The sequence below is a fragment of the Adiantum capillus-veneris genome, chromosome 2, assembly GCF_014529385.1.
Source record: "Adiantum capillus-veneris isolate H3 chromosome 2, ASM1452938v2, whole genome shotgun sequence".
In the NCBI taxonomy this organism is placed as follows: Eukaryota; Viridiplantae; Streptophyta; class Polypodiopsida; order Polypodiales; family Pteridaceae; genus Adiantum; species Adiantum capillus-veneris.
Genome location: NC_140932.1, coordinates 50,251,232 through 50,264,212, shown reverse-complemented (window position 1 = coordinate 50,264,212; position 12,981 = coordinate 50,251,232). Strand labels below are relative to the sequence as shown.

At 38.9% G+C, this 12,981-nt stretch overlaps 1 pseudogene; it reads left to right on the top strand.

Moving 5' to 3' along the window:
• Positions 1–262: 262 nt before the first annotated feature.
• LOC147462757 (enoyl-[acyl-carrier-protein] reductase [NADH] 1, chloroplastic pseudogene) overlaps positions 263–12,981 on the top strand; it is a 40,593-nt pseudogene continuing 27,874 nt past the window's right edge.

Sequence of the window (12,981 nt, the reverse complement as noted above, 5' to 3'; positions counted from 1 at the left end):
TTCAGTTGAGGCAACTGCTTAGGAGTAAAATTTGAGCATCTTAGTGATGAAGAGGTGAGTGATCATTATGGTCAACTTTGGCCAAATGTCATGGAATTAGCCAAAGAGGAAAATATTTCAAAGGAGATTCTACATGAAGCAGTTGATTGCATACATCTAGAAACAAGGTGGAGTGATCCAGTGGATTCAATGTCTGTGCATGCCTACATTATAAATTACCAAAGCCATGAAGCCATTGTAGAAGAAAAGCATATGCGTAAAAATGGTGATGAAGGGCCTTCAAAAAGAGCTACAAGAAGTGGAGGGAGGAATGCTACAGCACCTTTGCAAGAAGAGCACCACCAACACAGGAGGCACCTTCACCAGAAGTGACCATGGAGGAATCAAAGAAAAAGGAGCCAGCAAATGGTAAGCCAAAAGGACCAGCTTACAAACTACAATCTGACATTGAGCTTGCTACAAACTTGAAGAAAGTTATAGAGGAGAGGATTTTGAATAGCAAGGCTGAGTTTACTTTGGGGGAGGTGCTTGGCATAGCCAAGTGTGAATTCCATGAAGAAATTATCAACATCATCAATAGAAATAAGCAAACACTTGGAGAGTCTATTCGCCACAAGCTAAAGGTGATACTATGAAGATACAAGGAGTACATGTGCATGCTAAAGAAGGTGATGGAGCTATGGTGGGATGCTACCAGTCTTCTTGGAATGTAAGGCAAGTGAAATTTGCTGATGATGTTTCCTAGGAGCCACTATTCTAGAAGCCATTGGGCACCGGCTACTATAGAGACATTGATAAAGGTGGGTGATCTTGAAGAGCCATTTGTTGCCTTACTTGACCATGGTTTTGAAATAAATGTAATGTCAAAGAGTCTTTACAACAAAACGTAAATGGCCAATGGACACAGAACATGGTTGGATGGTCAGAGTGGCGAACAATTCATCAGGTGACTTGTATGCAGCATGTCCAAGTGTAAAGGTGACAATATGTGATGTAAAGGTTGAACAAAACTTCTTTATACAGGACACATCTTCATATTATATTATCCTTGGACAGCCCTACATTGTGGGATTTTGAATGGAAACAAAGGTAAGGGATGATGGTTCAGCTTATGCCAGGATATGAAGCAAAGACGGTAAACATGATGTTCAATTTCTCACAGTTTGTGTAAACCATGAAAGAAATCGTGACAACCTTAGAGATTATTCTCTACCAAAGGTGAGCACAAAGTTTCATGATCATAGGGAAATGATGGGTTTTGACCAAGTACCATTGTAAAGTGGGATTGCAATGGTACGGAAAGAAAAAGGGTCTCGCTTGATCTAAAAATAAGTGAAACTTTCTCAACAGGCTCCTTGGTAACAAGGAATGGATTAGTATGTCTTACAAAACTTGAAGATTTGAAGAGATGTGAGAGGCAATATGTACATATGTACAAATAGGCATGAAAGAGAATGGGTTGCTGGAGCAAATGTTTTGGGTTTGTGTGAACAAGTTTCTTTTGTAGATAGTATGGGTGAGCTTGATGCTATAATGGAGTCTAGTTTGCATCTTGAAAATGAAGTTGTGGAAGTATGCTCTATGGAAACGTATCAAGTAATAGAAGACTTTAAAGAAAACCAATGCTTTAAGCAAACAATTGGCCCAGAAGTCCATGTTGAAACTTAATACAAAAGTTTAGCAAAGAAGGTGAAACCAATAGCTTCACCCTTACCGCCCAAGAAAAGATTGAGCAGGCTTCTTTGCAACCAAGTTTGAGGAATCCTAAAGAGATTGGACATACCTTTACAAAGGAGTCTTTTCAAGAGTTGCAGATTGGTTGCGATGAGTTTCTAACACAGGAGGAGACAAAAGTGATTCAAAGAAATGATTCAAAGCATGGTAAGGATTTTGCATTTGAGACACATGAGATAGGATGTGTTGATCCTTCTATTGTAGCTCCTATGGTAATTTTTCCAATACCTCATGTGACTTGGAATCTGTGGCCTATTCCGGTTCCAAAGGCTCATTTGCCCAAGTTAGTAGAGCTATTGAATGAAAATATCAAAATGGGGATTTTGGAGCCTTCTTGTGCTCCATACTCAAACAGGTGGTTCACAGTTCCAAAGGAGAATGGTGCTCTACGCTTCATCCAAGATATGCAACCAGTGAACAAGGTGACAATTAGAGCACTGTAACTGTGCAATTGGGAGCGAGACTACACCAAATCATCACATACACAAGAGTTTTGAGTTGATATTGGTTCTTTTTCAAAGATAAGCTTTCATGGATGGAGTTTTGTTCTTTTTGAATGTGTTTGTAGCTTCAAATTTTCCGTAACTCGCTTGATTTTGCTGCAAACCTTCATAGTCAGAGGCCCGACACTACACACTTCCTGACAATGTGAGAGTATTTTTTTTTTTGCGAAATTCTGATTTGAGATTTTGAAATTAAAATCATTATTGCGAGCTTGTGGAATTTTGTTTTTAGAGCCTTCCTAACGAGACAAAAAAGGTTAACCCAAAAAAGAGACACTACTATATGTTACACACCAAAAAACATGTATAAGTTTGCAAAAACACGACTTCAGGTCTAGAGCCTTTTCTAACAACAGAAAAAATGCTCACAAAACAAGAAACATTACTATAAGGTGCACACCAAAGACCATGTATAAGCTTGCAACAACTTGGCTTCAGAATTTGAGCCTTCTCTAATGACACAAAAAAACTTAACCAAAAAAGAGACATTACTCATAGGATACACACGAGAAAATATGTTTAAGTTTCCCAAAGTCCTAATTTGAGCTTGTCAATTGGCAAGATATGAACCGCAAACTATACATCTATAACTAGAAGAGATTCAAAAAAGTAATAATTCTGCAACTTATACATAAGAGATGACTCCCTTGATGTAAGCTGTAGACAACTTTCTATAAGGTTTAGGTTCACTGCACCACATATTTTATCTTATGGATTTTTCCTAATACAAAAGCAAGGTCTATGGATGTTAGTGCAGGCTAATGAATGACCATGTACTCTTTTGGTTGAAGCCCAAGTATGTGCACATACACATAGTACATGTGCTTACATGCTAAAGAGGCTTTATGTGTAAATTCTCTCTTCTGAAATTCGGGGCAGGTTCACCTAGGTTCGGCCTTTATGTGGACATCATAACAACTCTCTATCAAGACTCAAAAAACTATGTGTTGTTCACTTTCCAATTTCTCTTCCAAGAATGTTGCAACCATACGTGCAACTGACTCCAATCTCTTTTGTGCATCTTTGGAAATACCATGTATCCACTTGTTCTTCCTACTACTGTATCCCCCCTTTGTAAGACCGAAAAACATATTGTTGATGTTTTGTAGTGATGTTGCAAAATTTGTAGATTGAAAACCACTTTGCACTAGGTTGTCAGTCTCTTCCTTTGACAATTATGATCCAATATCCACTCGTGAGAACGTCCAAACGACATGTGATAATTTAACTTGTCTTTGTACTCTTTGTGTGTGGCTCATGTCATGATTGTAGAACAATATCCAATGTGCAATTGTCAGTTCTCTCAGAAAAAAAACATGGCATAACCAATCCCACATGACGGCTCTATAATTTGTTACCACAATTTTTTCTCCCTTCCATACCAAAACATTTCCTCACACAATTGGTTGGCATCCTATGTATATCCCACTCTTTACTGCAACTTTGACCTCTTTAATACACCTTCTTGAATCCTCTCCTTGCTTCAATGGAATGCTCTCTCCTGGTTCATTGTCACTGACATTTATCTCTTCATTATCCCCTCTGTCAAATTGTATACTCTGTGGTCTCCCTTTGGCTTTGCATTTCCTTGCTTCCAATACATATCTAGGTTTATCTTGTATCAACTCCACTTGCTTTCTTCTTCCATTGCATTGTCTCTTTGTCGCATTCCATCATACGCTCCTCATAAAAAGGACTAGCAACAACCAAGCCTTTTGATGTACTTGCAAGATGAGAAGGATTTGGAGATTCTCTTTGTTTGGCATTGGCCATCATAGTTGCTATGGAAGGACCGGTTCCCATGAATCTAACTGTGATGTATCCCAATTTCTTTTGCGCATTGTATATATGCATTCAAAGTGTCGCTAACACATTCATAATAAAGCAATTTTTTTTGTCTTCCACCTTCGCCCACCAACCAGCTTGCATGGATGCTCTTTGACAAGTTTATGCTTGGAATTTGAGCTCTCTTCCAAGGAATCTTGCTGGCCTATAAATTCAATACAAAAAAACATATATATGTTAATCTCTATTGTCATTTGGGTCGTATGAATTAAAGGAGAGATTGATTTACTATTGATTTAGTGCTTCCCCAATGGGCAATTCATTGCTCCCACCAATTAAACCATCGCTCTAAAGACTTCATATTATCCCATGTGACATTTGCACCCACCACTCTCATATTTTGGAAGCTAGAACAGAGGTCTCATTAGATGTCCGTGCTAAGTGCCATGCTTCACACATTTCAATGTGCAGCATTTGCCTCTTTGAAGCGACATGTTTTTTAGTATTTTTGTATAAACTTTGCTCCCAATGGAAAAGGCATGAGCGCCCCCTCCCTTCCATTACATTATGCCTTCCTCCATTGTATACATCCTGTATTGCCAACCAATTAACTCCAGCTTTGTCAGACATGAATCCAACAAAGTCTGGTGGGTCATGACTGTATCTTTCCATCATTGAGTTTAACTTTTGCTAAAACAAGATTTGTGACTTCTCGTCTTCCTCTTTACAATCACATTATTACTTATAATTCTCTCATGCTATATTCAAAATACAAGTAAGTACAAAAAGGTGACGAGAATCAAAATATGCTATCCGACATGTTTTCATGAGCTCACTTACACGAGATCATACACCGAGCACGACACAGTTGCCAATCCTTCAATGTGGTGAGTGTGATCAAAATGGACTCTTACAATAGCCCGTCGAGCAAGATTTCTCGAGCGAATTAAAACCTGAGCAAGAGAGGCCGGCCAACTTGTGAGTGAAGCAGCCAACTGCAAAAAGTGAGTGCACAAAAGAAGACTACAGGTCTTGAACTTTGCTCGTTAGCATAAAACACGGACGCTCTACCACATGGCTACAAGAAATTCATTGAAAAATGTGGGAATTGTTTAAGTAATGACCCAATGTGACTACATTTTCCTGGCCACCTTCAAAAAAGTGGTGTGGCCGCAGTTCCTAGTGTGATAGGGGCCTAAGTGTGTGTGTGTTTTAGTAGATTTTTGTGGTGTGCCAATACACATAAAGAATTGGTCTACATGTGTTAAGGTAGACCGTGGTGAACGGGTTGGTGATGCATGGATTGTGAATGAGAGATCACAAGCAGGTGGGGTCGACGATGGGGTATGCAAGATGGGCCCCTCACTAGGAAAATGGGAGACAATGGCAGTGGGCCTAGATTATTGGCATCACATGTAGCCCATGCGGTTATAGGACCATGTGTAATGGCATGAATGGAACGCCCATAAAGGAAGGTCTGCAGCATGGGGTTGAAATATAAAGCGAGGGGATTACCACCATCTTTGAGGCCACATGCCTAAGGTCCTAGGGATACAATAGACACTACTACAAATTTGAAATACCTGGATAGGTCCAAATAGATTCATGAAATCATGGAGTAAATATGTATAAAATTCAAATTAATTGTCACCAATGATGACAACCATGGCAAGATTGCACACATCAAGTGTACATTTTTTGATTGCCAAATGGATTTGTGAGGCTCATTTCTAGCAAAGCAAAATTTTTGTGTATAAGTTAGTTTCTAAGCAAGTGATAGAATGGAGCGGTCGAAACAAATATGAGCTAGTTGAGTGGTGATATTGGCAGGTAGCATCATGCAAGGGTGTGTGTGGCTGGGTGACTAAGAGTGTGTGTGACATGCTTCATTGAAGGGCTCAAGGAAGGCCTTGCAATGGTGGGGTGAGAGTTGGGTGCACAACTGGCTTTGGGTGAGAGTTCTGATGCTTTGCGATGCTGGGGTAACTGGGGTTGGACCCTTGCAATGCAAACTAGAGGGGAGAGGAATTGCATGTGGAAAGAGGGCTGCCTACTACCTCTTGCGTATGACAAAGTGCCAAATAGAAGACATATAGAAAATATGCAACATAGGCGCACCAAGCAGCACTGTGTAGGCCGTAGGCCGAGGAGGGAAAGAGGAGAGCAATGCGGAAGCTATACAAAGTGCATGACAATGGCAACATTAATGTGGGTCTCTGGAATCTGTGGGTGCTTTAGCGTGCTTTTGGGTTGTATCTTACGGCATCACCTCCTACACCAAGGACCACATGCCAATGTGCAGTCCACTATCAACAACGCTGGGATTTTTTTTTCAAAACTTGACAAAATTGCTCATGGGTCCAACAATCTTTAATCGTTAGATTTCAAACTTGCCTTTTAGAAAACTGGGAAACTTACTGCAAGGACCGCGGGTCTACATGCGATCCAATAGCAATCGTGCTGTCCAATGGAGTGTTCAAAAAATACCACTCTCCCAAACATACAAAATTCCTTTTCTTAAACTTGCCAAGAGGAAATTTTAAAGCATTAGGTTATATTTTTGATTTTTTACACTATTTTTCTCTATTTTGGGATAGAATTTCTCCTTTTACGCTTGCCCTCACCTGGAATTTTTGAAATTGAAAATGACACAATATCAAGCTGAGACACATTTTTTCGATGGGAATAATTACAGCAAGGACCGCACTCCGGGCAACTAGGGGCGGTGGTTAACATCTATGGAGAAGCTGTCTCGGTGAGACAAGGAGGTCCCATGCACACGACTTCTTCTTGCTGCTCTTGGAAGGTGGACGCCTCACCTCAGTCTCCCTCTTCTCCTGCCTACTCACCCCCTTGATTATCTAAGTCAGGACCCCTACCTTATCAATCTCGCTCATGATCCCCACTACCGCAGGGTCCGCCATGCCTGCCTCGCCTCCCTGATTCTCCAGTTCATCTTCATCTCCCCTAGATTAGTCTCATCTCCCCTACTCTCACACAGGTTCCACCCATAATATGGTCTCCTCCCTCCGCCTTCTTTATAGCCTCGTAGACATCAACTCTCTTGTGGTGCTCGTCTAGCTTGCCTACTCGGTTGTAGCCTTTCTAACTCTTAGTAGCACTTCTGAGGAAAGAATTTTGAGGTACTTTGACAAAGTGCTTAAGAATTGGATGATCAACTTATATCAAATGATACAGGTCATTCACAATGAGTTGGAACTTTTGTGCTTTGCATTCAGCACGCCTGCGGATGAATTTTGGCAGAATGTGTAGGCAAAGAGGGTGTCCAGGAATCATAGGGAGTTGATGAGGTATATGTTCACTAACAAGGTGGGGCTAGGTTTTTTGATGAGATGTTTGGATGTAGAGGATACATTTGTGAGGCTTGCGGTAGAGCACATGGTTGGGTTCAGGGAGGATGTGAAATGGGAGGTGGGGGTGGAGGGGCGGCTGACCCTGTCGAGGAGTTGTTGACAAAGTTGGCGGACAAGGTAGGGACTGGAAGGTAGGCTAATTGGCCTCCACAAGCATCAGGGTACTAGCATGCTTGAGCCCCAAAGGATTACGCCTCATTCAGAGTACAAAAAATACTAGGGGGATGCTCTTGGTGCACCCCCTTGTGGATCTTATTGACCCCACCTCAAAGCACTCTCTCGCTCTCGTCAGAGGCCTTATTATGTTCTATGAGCAGCTCAACAACAACCCCTTATAGCCTGTTTTTTTGATCTAAACGGCAGGTCGTGGCCCAAGTTGGTGCTCATGGTTTTTTGAATTTCTTGCCGTTGGTGCCCCTTCTACGATTAAATTTGAAGGTTTTCACACTAACTTACACTACATTTCTCCAAAATTTGTAGGTTTTCTCACCCTTAAATCTAAAATTTAGAGGTAAATCTCAAAATTTTAGGTGGGATCACACTTAACCTAGGTTTTTTTGAGCATTAAGTGTAAATGAAGCATCTTACATCCTCTAAAAACTGAAGCTCTCTTACAAATCTTGCCCACTCTCAAGGTACCCTTTTCCTTTTACACAAACCAAGTGCTCCACGAAACTAATGAAAAAAAATTCATAGTTGACACATTTGATTGGGTCAAAGTAATTTCAATCAAAATTGTGTTGATGGATTGGACATTATTTTTTTAAAATTTTTAAATATTTTAGCATCTTCAAAATTAAGAATCTCACATTTTAAAAATTGGTTTATATTTTAGAAATATTTTAGCGTCTTCAAAATTCAGGATCAGTAAAGCATTTTAGTATTTTAGACAAATTAGAACCCCAATAACCCATCTTGAGCGAGCCTCTAGTCGAGAATGATTAGGGACATAACCATTTATGGACTAGAGCATGGCCACAAGCTTATCTATATGAAGCTGCTGCGCGGCAAACATGGCAATGGCCATGCTTCCGAGTGTTAAGTGTAATGTCTACCCTAAAGGGGCAAAGACGAGCAATGCCTGTGGTATGCAAGCCTCTTGCCTAGAGATTATTAAAGCAATCATCTGTTGCCTTGGCTGCCAGAAATTTGGCCGATCTCACCCATTCATCGATGGCAAAAATGGGTTTACAAAGTCGATGGCAGAAATGGGTTTGCAAAGTCAATGTAAGATGACGTGTTTTGGGATTCTACAAAATCAAACAAGCAGATGTGTGCAATTCATTAATGATGGATTACATGATATTAAGCACAGGGTTGTCGCACCATGCTTTTGGGGCTGCAAAAAATACATCACATCTGGGTTGAACCAGTTGTGGGGTTTTATATTTACTTTGCTACACTATCCTCTATAGAGTAACTATTGAGGTCTTGATCTCGGATTTTTTATTTTATGTGCTCGCTCAGTTACTTGTTCACTCGGAAGTACTCGCTCAAGGATTGGGATCCCTCATCAAAATGCACCCACACACTTCTCGAATCTCCTTCCCCTCTTGCCTCATTTGATTGACAAGTTCAACTCCTAAATCAGGTCCTTTTGTGGACATTTTGAACACGTAAGATTTATCGTTCGGCCCACCTTGACCAGGAAAATGACTTCCATGAATGAAAGGAAAAAACACACCGTTTTTGTAGCAATAATATATTGTCATATCCATCACCAACAACCCGACCCTATTTTGCTTTCTCATTTGATACAATTCTTTTGAATACCCTATTCCGAACAAGTGGCATCATTTCCTCAAGGAAATGGTTAAGCTCGACATCAGTGGCTTCCAAATCATCTTTTTTAGTCAAAGATTGGAATAACATCTGTTGAGCAACTAGAATTTGTACCTTTCTAGGACCCCTTTTCTTAATCTTTAGGTCTGTACTAACAAGACTTTGCACCTTTTCAAGGGCTGCCCTCCAAGTACCTAATTGAACATTGTGGCCATGCACCTCAAGATGGATCACCAAATGTGCTATTGTGGCTTCTTTTGGCATCACATAATAGATCATACACTTGCAAACATTTGTACAAGTGACCGTTTTCTCACAACAGTGAGAAGTTATTTTAGATTTACCTTTGCTAGCAGGATAGCTCATGCTAATTTGTTTGTCCAAATGCCCATGAAAGAAGGAATCATTGTATCTTTTTTTCACTAAGGTAAAAAGGGCATGTTACCTTGCAACATTGAAGACTTCCAAGACAATAGCTCAAACACACTATGCAATCTATGGCCATGTTGGTCGAGTCCAAAGGTGACTGTCATACTTTTGCTCCATCCCGAGCATCTTTTTATTGTTGTGTGTTCAAGGAAGCTCAAAACAAACATTGCCATTGTAAATAGTTGGGAGCTCATCTACCATTTTGTGAGATCCACAAACATCTAGTAGTTTGGTCAACCTGTTGGAATTTAGCTCTGTCTTCCATCCATGCAATTATGGATGTATCCTTTGAATACTTTTGTGTGGTTTGCTCAACCAACCCTTGTGTGTGTAGGTGGGCTATTGGTGCCTTGGCTGCTTGCACTATCTCCAAAACAACTACATTTTCATCTTCATCAATATCAACATTTATATGTAATGGAGTAGAGCTTTTGTTAAATGATGTAGCATAAAGAGAATCATCACCAACATATTCCATTGTTTCTAAGTTATCGGACACATAGAACATAGTCATTTGAATGTAGAATGTGGCAAGCAGAGGACGAATTATAGTCAAGGAGGTAATGCTTGTGGTCTTCGTCATCCCATCTTGGCAACACATTAACTTTAGACATAGAGCTCCCTGTCTAAAGGATTGGTTGTAAACCTTCAAACTTGATAGAAAGAGGTAGCAAGATTTGAAGGAAATATTCACTAAGGAGAAGCTCTCCATTTCTTAATGAAACACAATATTCCACAGGAGCATTTATTGTCCTTGAAAGCATAGCTATAGTTGTCATGTTTGAAACAGAGATGGAAGGGAAAAAGGGAGGGTAAAGATAGTGACAAAAATAGATGACAAGAACTGTGAATAAGGCACAGAGAAAGTGCAAAAGGATACAGCTCTAAGGAGTTAATGCATTCATTGAAAACTATACTAAATGAATTTCAAATATTCATTCTTTAAAATACGCGCAATCATAATCATTAAGAGATAAGCGAATTAACAACACTTCAAATCTCTCACAATGTCTCAAAAGATATGCATTTAATACATTATATAATATAGAATATATAATGTGCTATATACTATCTTATATACAATTATTGTAGTGTAATATATATATATATATATATATATATATATATATATATATATATATATATATATATATATATATATATATATATATATATATATATATATATATATATATATATATATATATATATATAGACACACTATGATAAATATTAAATACTATATTATATGTCATCGTATATACTATAGAGATGTTATATACATTATATTATCCATACTCTATAGTAGTATATACAATATAATATTACACATGCGCGCACAGACAAAAAAAAAAAAAACACTAAAAAATACCTCATGTACAAAAATGCATCATGCACATGCACACATACCCATGTTCTATAGAGAGTGAGTTAAACCATCACCAATTTATTTACTATTATTATATGAAATTGTATCAATAAATTTTAAACTTATATCAATTTATTTGATTCACAAAAATAGTAAGAGTATGATTTGCACATGTACACACACACACACACACTCACTCTCAAAGCTAGGAGAAACCCCCCCCCCCCCCCCCCCCCCCCCTTTCCCCCTTTTTTTTTGGTGGGTATCTTATTATTATTTGCTTAGGAATTTTTTTGGATGTGACTCTCACCCAACCCTCAAATTTGAATGGTGGCTCTAGTTTGCATTTTGAAGGCTCATTAAAACTACCTTTTCACTAGATGCACAAAAAAGAAAGTCATATAAGTGCAACAGGTCAAGGCCTTGAGAAAGCTCTCATTTTCTTTCTACACAAATTGGAAGGGTATAAATAGGATATCCAAATACTTTTTTGAATATCTTTCACTTGTTTTGACAAGTAAAACATGTAGGAAACATCACCTATACTTTTTCTTTTCAAACAAAGACAAAAGATGGGAAACTACTTTCCCTACCCTCTAAAACTTCTCCCTCTAGCTCTCATGCACACCAAACAAAAGAAGTTTTGGACACACACACACACACACACACACAGACACACACACACACACACACACACAACTCCCTCCTAGGCATTGATTTTAAAAAAAAAGGGTATTGCTAAAAGATGAGGAAACAGATTGCAACTTTGTTTTCTTTTATGATTCTCTCTCCTTCTCACATGTACCCACACACTCTTATAATATTGTCTCTATGCAAAACAGAAATTGGTGTATCTAATAATAGGTTACTCTACTCTTCAACAGATTGAGGACATATGAGGATAAAAGGAGAAGAAGAGTGATGGCTGCAAACCAAGAGAGCCTTGAGTACACACAAGCTTGAGTTGGACTACATAGTAGAGCTTGAAAGACTATTTGCTTACTTTCAATTTAACATAATTCTATGATAGCTACATATGTTGCGAAGCCAATCAAAGTATAAATTGTAGCACTATATCAATCATCAAGGTACCCATTGGACATCACAATCTTGGAGGTGATTTGCAACATGGCATTACTTCTTGCCACAACTTCACAAGTGTTGTTTAATTCATTGTTTTGTCATCAATTTTAAATTTGGTGAAGAAATTGTTGCAGTTTTTGTACAAATGTTTTCATATGTATTCGCACACCCATGGATACATGCGTGCGTGTGTACGTATGTGCGCATGCGCATGCACACACACACACACACACACACACACACACACACACACACACACAAGCAAATCAAAACACACCCTCACTTGAAAATACACTATACCTACAAAAATGCATGCACATGTATAAAATCCTGTGCGCATGTGCGTTCGTGTGTGCACGTGTGCACACACAATCACTTATTCAAATGTAAGTAAGCAAAGCTAGAGATTATAGCTAAATTTACTTCTAATCGACATGTGCACACGCGCGCACACACACACACACAAACACACCCACACCCACACCCACACCCACACAAACACACAGTAAGAAAATTTGACGTAGTGCATATGTATATTGGTTTATTTGTTACATCCATACAATGGAATTTAGGGTTTGGTGATAAATACAATAGGGGATTATATAGTACAAATGTGGCGATGGTTTTAAATCTATAAGTTCCATAGACACACCCTCTACATTTATGGATACATGCATATTCACAATAATATTTTTGTTGTGAATTCAATGTCTTGAGAAGATGTTCTCAACTTGTGTGATTGCAAAATGAGAGATAGTTGGGAGTTCTACTTATCAAGAAAAAACTCAACTCTATTTATTTTTTGCTCGCTCCTTCTCTCTCTCTCTCTCTCTCTCTCTATCAATGGATAATTTACCTCATTATTGGAGAATGCAAGATGCTATGCATTGCTAGATGTGACAACTATAACACGTGGATGGGG